An 11,413-nucleotide genomic window follows, 5' to 3' on the forward strand; every position below is an offset into this window, starting at 1 on the left:
ATATGAAACATGGAAAACAGTGAAAATATATACTAGCTTTTCAGTGTTTTTATTTTATTTATTTAGCAAAAAAAATTACCCTGTGTGCATAACCTTAAAAGAAATCCTGCAGGCGCATCTATCCAAACAAGCTTTCACATACTTCCATCTTTTTACGTCATGGATTGGCAATCTTTTTGACATAATTTATTGGGGTTTATTTTACATAATATTGGTGAATGGTGTCCAAGTGATTTCAAAACAACACACACACACACACACACACACACACACACAAAAACAAAAGCATTAACAAAATGCAAAGCCAAAACAAACAACAAAAGCAAAACAAAAAAACCCTAAATATTTCCGTTTTGTCTGTCTGATATTGGTGCATTTAAAAAAAAAGAAAAACTCTCCCAACCTCTCCTTCCCTCTCACCCTCTAAGAGCGCTCATCAGTTTGTGAGCAGGCGTGAGAATGGGGTGGACAGGCGGGCCCCTTCTCACACTCTCTGAGAGGCATTCCACACACACTTGCAGCAGCCAGCATGCATCTCTGTATCAAAGTACAGCGTCTGATGTGTGCTGAGAGTCCAAGAGCATCTCAGATATCCCACTGTTCACACTACCAGAAACAGAAGTGTGACAGAAACACTTCAAAGGAGCATGAGGGCTGAAGTACTGTAATGTTCTAGATAACTGCATATGCAGGCCAGTGATTATGTCTGTGCTGAGACAGAGTTAAACTGTGTTCTAACCAAACACGACGTGATAAAGTGTCAAACAGTATATCCTATTTCTTCAAAAAAGAAAATGCTGAATTTTTTCCTAACTAGTTAGCCAGCGCAACAAAAGATGGCAAACATGACATTTGATTGGTTTGTATTTCTGTGGCATCTTGGTTAGTTCCCACCCACAGTTAAATCTGATTGGTCTAAAACCCTGTTAGACGTAACAGTTTATAGAGTTCAACAGTGTCCTCCCACTTTTTAGCAGTCTTGGTTCCAGAAGTATTTTCCTATAGAGATTTTTAGAAAGTTTTTTTTTTTTTCAAGAGTTATAAGCCATGAACCAAACTAACCAGGCGAATCACAACATTAAGCTAAAAAGTATTTGAACTTTGGACAAAAAGCCCAAGCAGGGGCGGACTTAACCAATTAGCGAGGTAAGGGGCCCAGGGAATCAGGGGGCCCCATCTGATATTGGCGAAATATATTTGGCAAACGCTCCAGTGTATATTTGTGTTCTGGAGATTGTCAAAATTTCACTCACCGCTCAAATGTTCACTCACTCATTAGAACAACGTGTAGATACGATGTAAATAAGAGATTCATTGTGCAATGCAGACAGCTTCACTGGTTAACGGAACGTCGTGAGGTCGCAATGAACTAAAGTGAATGACTCGCTTGCGTGCTTTTCCTATGCGCGCACCGGCACAATCTGCAGCTCACTCATACAAATGCACAAATGCGACTGGAGATTTTTGATTAATAATAGATTACATTTTCGATTTGTTTCTTGCAAAAACCCTACCGTATGCCTTAAGAACACTGGGAATACTGAACGAGTTGCATGGGATAATTTTACGACATTTGAATCCTTTTAGTAAAGAGATTGAAGAAGGTTACAATTCATTAAATGGACAAGTGCAAGCATGTCTTCTTTAGTGATCAGATGCGTAGAAGAAGTGTCCGGGTACTGAAATGGCCAGCCTGCAGTCCATATCTTTCACCCATAGAAAACATTTGGGGCATCATAAAGAGGAAGATGCGACAAAGAAGACCTAAGACAGTTGAGCAACTAGAAGCCTGTATTAGACAAGAATGGGACAACATTCCTATTCCTAAACTTGAGCAACTTGTCTCCTCAGTCCCCAGACGTTTGCAGACTGTTATAAAAAGAAGAGGGGATGCCACACAGTGGTAAACATGGCCTTGTCCCAACTTTTTTGAGATCTGTTGATGGCATGAAATTTAAAATCAATTTATTTTTCCCTTAAAATTATACATTTTCTCAGTTTAAACACTTGATATGTCATCTATGTTGTATTCTGAATAAAATATTGACATTTGAACCTTCCACATCATTGCATTCTGTTTTTATTCACAATTTGTACAGTGTCCCAACTTTTTTGGAATCGGGTTTGTACTTAAGTTGTGAAGAGGTAACTATAGATAAACTATGAGAGAGTGAGCGATCAAAATAAGGGTTAGGCGTAAAAGAACACCTAGTTATTGTGTTGGGGCCCCATACCTTAAATTTGCTTTGAGCCCCCAAATCACTAAGTCCGCCCCTGAGCCCAAGATACAAGACCGTGTACTTTAACGGCTTTAATGAGGAAAAGAATTTCAATTCCATGAGGCATTGCGAATGATGGTCAAAATAAAAACAAAGAAATATAAAACTATTGATTTAAAGATGTTGATTATATATAGAAACTTTTAAGCTTATCACAAAATATGCATATTATGCATACAAATATTTTAGTAGTTTAAGAGTGTAGGGAAATTAACTCGACGTCATTAGCAGTGCTTCATGGGAGTGGTCGGGTGCCAAAATGTTCTTGTGCCATGATTCTCTGATTGGTGGGGATGTTTCTGCAGAATCATGGGTAATGTAGTTTTTCACCAGGAATTCCGCTGTTGAACATGGTTTATATATAAAAAAGGTTGAAATAATGTGCACCGGTGGCTTCAACACAAGCATATACCATCAATTAACAACCTCGCAGCTCAAAGTAGGTCTGAAATTTAAAACCAATTTCCCATGGAGAAAATGAATGTGATTTTTTTACTTTGGGAATCCGACTGCTGCACTCTATCAAACTTCAAATACATTGCAACTGCCTGTTATTTTTTTGTGTTGCAGCATTTTGAGAAATGTATTATGTCATGCTTGGTTAGTTTTATTCATAAACACACAATGGCTTTATTGTCTTTAGCTGCCTTTCTTCTCACAGTTACTGTTTAGCAAACTTTCATGGGCAAAATCCAGTAATTTCAATAGGAATCCAAGCAATTGTGAATTTTACTCGAGGGCAAAAGATTTCCCCACACAGATTCACCGCAATGACCAACAAAAAGCCACTTGAATTTGAAAGTGACAAGTCAACTTTTAATAAAACCACAATTTTTTGTGACGTTCACTGATACTGAATCACTCAACATATATCTTGCAATGCATTATGGGACTGCCTTCTGTAGAAATGATAAATGCACATAAGAAGGTCTTAGGCAGCACTAGGTTTTGTAACAGAGTGACTATCTACAGTATCCCACACATTATGATACTCACAATACGTGGTTTGAAAGGCGGCTTGATCTTCCTCTGTTCCAGAAGTACCCAATCAATCTCTTTGAAGAACGGATGTACTTTAATAGCTTCCTCTAGTCCTTGGGACACTATGCAACCCAACCGCTTACTGGGGCTCTTCGTCATGAACTAAACAATGGAGTGAAGAAAGAAGAAAACATTAGAGAAGCATAATGTTGACAGCATGTTAACCAGAGGATGTCTATATGTGTTATGTTGAGTTGGGATGATCAGTGATGATGTATGCATGATATAAGACTGCATCCTGTGGAAGAATGACCTGAGGTGACCATAGGTCATGTGACCACAGTGCCAGTGAGACAGATCGCAGTGTGACATGATGCCGTCCAAGACAAACAGCCTGACTTTCCCACAAAGCTTCGCAAATGGGCAAAGGACAGCTAAAGTAAATCTTGGACATGTGAAGGAAAAACGCAACACACACACACTGCACACACACACACACACACACACACAAACAGACACTATGGCTACATTCACACTTCAAACCTTAGTGCTCAATTCTGATTTTCTGTTCAGATCCATTTATTTATTTACTTTTTTCCGTAGCCATTATCAGATTTGAGTGTGAACTGGTCACGGTCCTGAACTGACCCGCATACTCAAATAAATAATAACAAAGACGGCACGTATCACACTGTCATACGGAAGGCCACTGAAGTCAGTGTTTATGCGTTCATTTATAACAGGGGTGTCCAGCTCCTGCAGGGCCAACATCCTACAGAGTTTAGCTCCAACACACTTGTCTGGAAGTTTCTAGTGAGTCTGAAGACCTTGATTAGCTAGTTTAGGTATGCTTAATTAGGGTTGGAACTAAACTCTGCTGGATAGTGGCCCTGCAGGAACAGGTTTGGACACCCCTGATTTATAAGGTGATGTGCCACGGAAGCCAGCAAATTTGTGCACAGCCTTTAAGCAGGACAAAAACGAGGATGAGAAGACTGTCTCGTATAGTTTTCCGTCAAGTTTTGCCTGTATAGAGCTGTCGTCGTAATACTTACTGTATGATTTTGCAGCAATTAACCGAGTGATCAAAGAACTACTGATATGTAAAACCTTTGGAGTGACTCCCATAAACATAGTGACGAATGGCAATCTACAGAGTGACATAAAAGTCACATGAGCTCCGATATGACTGTTCAGACTAAGGTCGCTTTGGAAAACACCTGTATCTGATTTAGGACCACATTTGGAGGTGCCAAATCAGCAGCATCCGAAAGATCAGATTCCATGTGGTTTGTGCAGTTCACACAGTTATTAAAAACAAAACAAAACAAAACAACCTTAAACAAAACCCCTGAACAAACATGAAAAATGCTGAAACATGAAAGAACACAAGAAGTCATGCATACAAATTCACTCAGAGAAACAAGTCTAACAAGCCAGACAATATCTCAATTGTTTCTCTACATGATGAAATGGAGACGAAACTGAGATTTTCCTAAGGAATCAGAAAGGTTCAGTTGAAAATGGAAATTATGTCATCATTTACTTATGTCATTCCAAACATTATGGCCTATTTTTTGCTTTGGCTATTTTGAAGAGGTTGAATCATTTAGTCTGATATGAACCGGGAAAACCAGTTAATTGAAAAAAAAAAAAAAAATTTGGTTAAAATGATTCAGAATATAGCACACAAGTTGTATGGTCTTATTTATGAGTATTATTATTTATAATCAATCAAGCAATCAATCAATGTTTGTAATTATGTATTTATTTAAATTTTGTATGGAAAACAAAAGAGCTGCAAGAAAATATAAATATCTCATTCTTTGTTCCACAGAAGAAATGAAATCATATGGGTAAGTAAATGATGACATTTTCATGAAATTATAATGTATGTCTTCTAAAGAGTTTCAGAAGAGATGATCAAATTTTTTAAAGACTGAATGATCTGAGCTCTATACTATTCACGTTCATTTTAAAGCTCTATACTTCTATGCCAACAATTTGTGTCATACTTTTGATTTTTCAAAGCAGATGTATAAATGAAGCATAAACCTAAAAAAATGATCAAAAAAGACCTAAAAAACCTGCGTCTGAGCAATAAAATGTTCCTTAGCTCTTTATGCACCAATTTGAACAGTTAAAAGAGGAGGAACCCATGCATTGGTGGGCTGTATATCCTGAAATGAGACCTCTGAGATTACACAACCCAAAAATCCAGCAGGGAACACAAACAATCTGTTCTTTTCCCACAAGGAGTGCCGTTTATCTGTTCTATCAAGAAGAGTGCAAGAGCAAGCAGACAGTAGTAAAAGGAAAGGTTAAGAGGTGGCAAGAGGTATTATTCGCAAACCTATGTCTTTAGTAATAATCAGCAGGCAAAATGTATTCTTAGGAATTCCCAGAGTGATCCAAGAGTAAATCCGGACACGTACCGCTTTAAGAATGTTGACGGCCTCTTTGCTGAGCCACACGGGATATAGGACGTCATCATGGAGAATAGACTCAAAAAGGTCGTCCTCATTATCAGCTTCAAAAGGAGGCTGACCAGCCATCATCTCATACATCAGCACACCTAGAGCCCACCAGTCCACTGACGGGCCGTACTCAAGCTCCTGCAGGATCTGCAAAAGACAAATCACAACAGAAGCTGAATATACATGATCAGGTCCAGCTCAGGCCCAGAAGAAGGTACTTCTGAAATATGGTGTGCTGGTTTTGGGAGGAAACCCTGCAGATTCGTGCAGAATTAATTAACACATGGTGTAAAGTGTTAAATGGAGATGAGGGTACTACACTCTTATTGGCAAATTTTAGCAAGTAAAAGGTCTTTTAGTATCATTCTACAAATGTCCACCTTCAGGTTATGGTTCATGTGTCTGTTTGATGTGAAATCTTTACTGTTTTTTCTTTTTCTAAAGTAAAGGTAAGAATACCTTTACATTGTTAGTACTATTTCCAGATGAATACTTTCTGGACTGAAGCAACATTTTACTTGATTATCCATGCATCATTTTTTCTTTCTTTTTTAAGTCATGTTTAAATGCGAGTATCAAATATCCAACTTCCAGGAACTTTCATTTGTTTTGTATTGCATTATATGTTTTACCGCCACAATAACAACTACAGAGCTTTGGTCATAAACTAAGCATTTCAATATCATCTTACTAAGACGTATTATTGAGAGATATAAAATGATAACTGATATTTTTATGCATTTTATACAAGTAGTCTGCAATGAATAAAAATAAGAATATGAGCTCCATATTCTCCTATATCATGCTATATGAGCCATAAAAGCCTGATGTATCGAATACAATATTCAACAAAAAACACAAGTGCTAACATTTCTTATGTATTTATTTATTTATTTATTTAAAATATTTTTTCTAAAGGTTAAAAATTTTTTTTCAGTTTTTTCAGTTTTATTCATTTATTTATTTCTGACTATTATTTCATATGCAAGGCTTTATAATATGGTTGATTAAAAAAATGCAAGTGACAGGGGATATGTAGAAATTTATGAATGAAGGGCACTCCCAATTCCATGGAAGTTTCAGAGTAATTTTTTTCCTTGTAGTTTTCTGTTAAGTTCCGCAGCCTGCTTTTTGCTTCGTGGATGAGGAACACAATATGAAAACTAGTGAAAGATCAATAAAACAAACAAGAAATATCTGACCATTTCAAAATGATAGGGATCATGAACATAATATTTCATAGCTTTAATGAGAACCAAGCAGTAAAAATGAGACTATCACTGTGCGTTTGTGTGTGTGAGAGCCTATATGAGCCATAAAAGCCTGATGTATCGAATACAATATTCAACAAAAAACACAAATGCTAACATTTCTTATGTATTTATTTATTTATTTAAAATATTTTTTCTAAAGGTTAAATTTTTTTTTTCAGTTTTTTATGTTTTATTCATTTATTTATTTCTGACTATTATTTCATATGCAAGGCTTTATAATATGGTTGATTAAAAAAATGCAAGTGACAGGGGATATGTAGAAATTTATGAATGAAGGGCACTCCCAATTCCATGGAAGTTTCAGAGTAATTTTTTTCCTTGTAGTTTTCTGTTAAGTTCCGCAGCCTGCTTTTGCTTCGTGGATGAGGAACACAATATGAAAACTAGTGAAAGATCAATAAAACAAACAAGAAATATCTGATCATTTCAAAATGATAGGGATCATGAACATAATATTTCATAGCTTTAATGAGAACCAAGCAGTAAAAATGAGACTATCACTGTGCGTTTGTGTGTGTGAGAGTGTGAAATACTGTACCTCCGGGGCAATGTAATCTGGTGTGCCACAGAATGTTGTGGTTGTGATGCCTTCCAGGATTCCCTCCTTACACATGCCAAAGTCTGCCAGCTTACAGTGACCCTCTGCATCCAGCAGAATGTTGTCTAGCTTCAAATCCCTGCCAAGAAAATTCAAGCAAATGTAATAAACAGCAATATTAACCTACATGTAGAATGTACTAAAGAGGTTCTTATTACTATTTTCTAATGACACACACACACATAGGTGAACTATCCCTTTAAGCATCCTAAAATGACTGATGCATGACCTAGATTCTGGAAGTCTCTATTTAAACATTAAGCAACACTTAACAGCAGGTGAATCATTTACTGACGCTCAAATATCTGATATTTGTTTGATCAAGCGGACACTAATATCCTGATGCCAGCCTTTGCTCACGGACAACAGACAACACACAAGTATGACCAGTGACACCAAACATTCTAGTAGAATATGCAATTCATTTCAGAAATTTTAGTCAATTAAGTATGACAAACTTTTCTGAAAGTAAAGAAAAAAAAAAAAAGTTTCCATATTTATTTTCATTGAAAATAAGATCCTAAAATTACAATTTCTTAAATAGTGAAATTGACTAAAGAGTCAAGATACAGAGATTTCACACAATCTGTATAAAACTGTATCAACCTGTCCAGTTCTTTCAATGTTCTGACAGGTCTCATAACACTCTTGCAGCTGAAATCATTAACTTAAATGTAATAGTTCTGTGACATTTGAAAACAGTTGTTGATAGTTTGATTGTCAACCATGTTCACATTTCAGTCAAGTTTATCAAATTGATAAATCACATTGATAAAAGCAGTATAAAAGATACAATTAATTGTAGTGTAATTTGATTATTGACTGTTAGGTAAAAAAAAAAAAACGAAATATTTAAGTAATTCAAAATGTGAAAAATGTACTAATTAAAAAGTAAGAACTTTCAAAACTTAAAAATGTATACGTTTGATTTTCATAATTGTATTTATTATGTTTTTAATATTTGAATACATCCATGTTTAAATATTTATAAATACTTTTTTTAACTTTACTTTGTTAAGTAAAATATAAATTGTCCACAGCATTGCTTACATACATGCAGAAGTAATTAAGTAAAGTTACGGGTTTTAATAGTGATAATGCAAAAAAAATATCCAGTGGGGGTAAACAGATAAACATCAAATTTTCATTTTTGGGTGAACTATCCCTTTAAGCATCCTAAAATGACTGATGCATGACCTAGATTCTGGAAGTCTCTATATAAACATTAAGCAACACTTAACACTGCAACACAGCAGGTGAATCATTTACTGACGCTCAAATATCTGATATTTGTTTGATCAAGCAGACACTAATATCCTGATGCCAGCCTTTGCTCACGGACAGACAGCAACAGAACAATCTATGACAAAAACAGACAACACACAAGTATGACCAGTGACAGCAAACATTCTAATAGAATATGCAATTCATTTCAGAAATTTTTGTCAATTAAGTATCATGACAAACTTTTGTGAAAGTAAAAAAAAAAATTTGAAATTGAAATCATTGAAAATAAGATCCTAAAATTACAATTTCTTAAATAGTGACAGGTCTCATAACACTCTTGCAGCTGAAATCATTAAAACTTAAATGTAATAGTTCTGTGACATTTGAAAACAGTTGTTGATAGTTTGATTGTCAACCATGTTCACATTTCAGTCAAGTTTGTCAAATTGATAAATCACATTGATAAAAGCAGTATAAAAGATACAATTAATTGTAGTGTAATTTGATTATTGACTGTTAGGTAAAAAAAATAAATAATACGAAATATTTAAATAATTCAAAATGTGAAAAAATGTACTAATTAAAAAGTAAGAACTTTCAAAACTTAAAAATGTATACGTTTGACTTTCATAATTGTATTTATTATGTTTTTAATATTTGAATACATCCATGTTTAAATATTTATAAATACTTTTTTTAACTTTACTTTGTTAAGTAAAATATAAATTGTCCACAGCATTGCTTACATACACGCAGAAGTAATTAAGTAAAGTTGCGGGTTTTAATAGTGATAATGCAAAAAAAATATCCAGTGTAGGTTTAAAATAACATATTTCAGGCCAGACTTGTCAATGCTGCAGTATTATATCATGCTCTGCATGTACCCATGCAGTGAATTTAACCAGCACAAGAAGAAGGTGAAGAGAGAGAGAGCGAACGAAAAAAGAAAAGGAGAGCACGAGATGATAAGGTGCCACTGATGAAAGACAACACAGAGTTGGATGAAACCAGTCGGATTGGGGTTTGATGGTTGATTGCAACAAGAATGTCAACATCACTTCGCAGGATGTCATTCAGTCAAAGGTGTTTTCATAAAACCATCCTCACTGAAAAGGGAGGGGAGCATCGGATCCCTTACGCAACTGTTCCTTTCAGAAAGGCACCCTGGTGCTCGGCACGTTCCCGTTGGTCTGAAAGTTGGCGCGAGGGGCTTCATTCCTCTCTGTCTTTCCCCACCGAGAGTCTTCAATCCCTCTTTACATGCAGAAGTGTGGAAAAGTGTTAGTAATGAATGTTGGAAAGATGAGAGACCCACTTCCCAAATTTATGATCCACTTCTTGATTGAGGAGTCAAAATGTTAAAGTCTATATAAAATAAATTAGTTTAAAATTTCCACTTGAGTCATCAACTATTATTAAAATGTGAAAAAGTCAATTAAAGAAAGAGTAGGTGTGTTTGACCTTTAGTGTAGGTTCACAGAAAGAAAGAGGTGGAAAGTTCATGAGACGTGAACGGCTGCTCTGTATTGTCCTCTATACCCACATGCGCTTCTGCATCACAAGATGTTCCAGAATTGTCCATCTCTTCATCTGTCTCTCTTTTTCTCCCTCTATCCATTCCTGTCTAAGTCCTAAGGTACTCCACACACCTTCCAACGTGTCCCGGTCACGCCGCCCTTCCTCTCTTTCCCAAGAAAGAGACCTTAATTCATCCGGCGAGCTTCATTTGTTGATTTAGATTATGCGACTTTGCTACATTTGCTACTTATCTGTCCTCTTTGAAGTGCACAAATGGTGAATGCTGCTCTCGCTTTCGCTTTTATTTTCCAGGATCTTAAGTAACATATTTTATATCTTTTGTCAGAGTTTGTGACTTTTTGAGACTGTGAGGTGAGGCTTCAGGTCCACTCAGATTCAAGAGAATATCCACACAAATATCAGAAGCAGATTAGATGTGCCGTAGGTTCTGTGCAAATAAAATGCCTCATTAGAGCCTCATTAAATCCTCTTTGTTTAAATGTAACATCATTCCTCAATACTGATTCTCACTTATCTTTCATAAATTAATGAATTAATCAAACGTAAATGCTAAATGTGTAAAATATGGAAACCTAAAGGTGCTTTTACTAAGTAAATTAGTAAGTTAAAAAAAGTTTTCAATGAAAGGCAGTTTAAATAATGATAAAAGTAAAACATAAATGACATGAGAAGCTTTCGGGTTTAGCACGAGCTGTAAAACACAAAAGGGCTATAAAGGTTGAGATTAACTATTGTATTAAATTTCACTAGAGCTCCTTTCATTTGGAGGAAAGTACTGACATATTAAGAATATAACAACATACACTCTAAAAAATGCTGGGTTAAATACAACCCAGTGCTGGGTAAAATAGGGACAAACCCAGCAATTGGGTTGTTTTGACCCAGGGTTTGACACAATTGCTGGGTTTGTCCCTATTTTACCCAGCACTGGGTTGTATTTAACCCAGCATTTTTTAGTGTAGAACAACAAGGCAGAGCCAGAGAAAGACAGAGGGAGAGAGAGAGAGAGAGAGAGAGAGAGAGAGAGAGAGAGAGGGA

At 35.9% G+C, this 11,413-nt stretch overlaps 1 pseudogene; it reads right to left on the reverse strand.

The window, feature by feature from the left end:
- The window catches only part of LOC107589584 (protein kinase C epsilon type-like), a 17,019-nt pseudogene that overhangs the window by 1,222 nt on the left and 4,384 nt on the right, over positions 1-11,413 (reverse strand).

Source organism: Sinocyclocheilus grahami, unplaced genomic scaffold (assembly GCF_001515645.1).
Source record: "Sinocyclocheilus grahami isolate Dianchi unplaced genomic scaffold, SAMN03320097.WGS_v1.1 scaffold117.1, whole genome shotgun sequence".
Classification (NCBI taxonomy): Eukaryota; Metazoa; Chordata; class Actinopteri; order Cypriniformes; family Cyprinidae; genus Sinocyclocheilus; species Sinocyclocheilus grahami.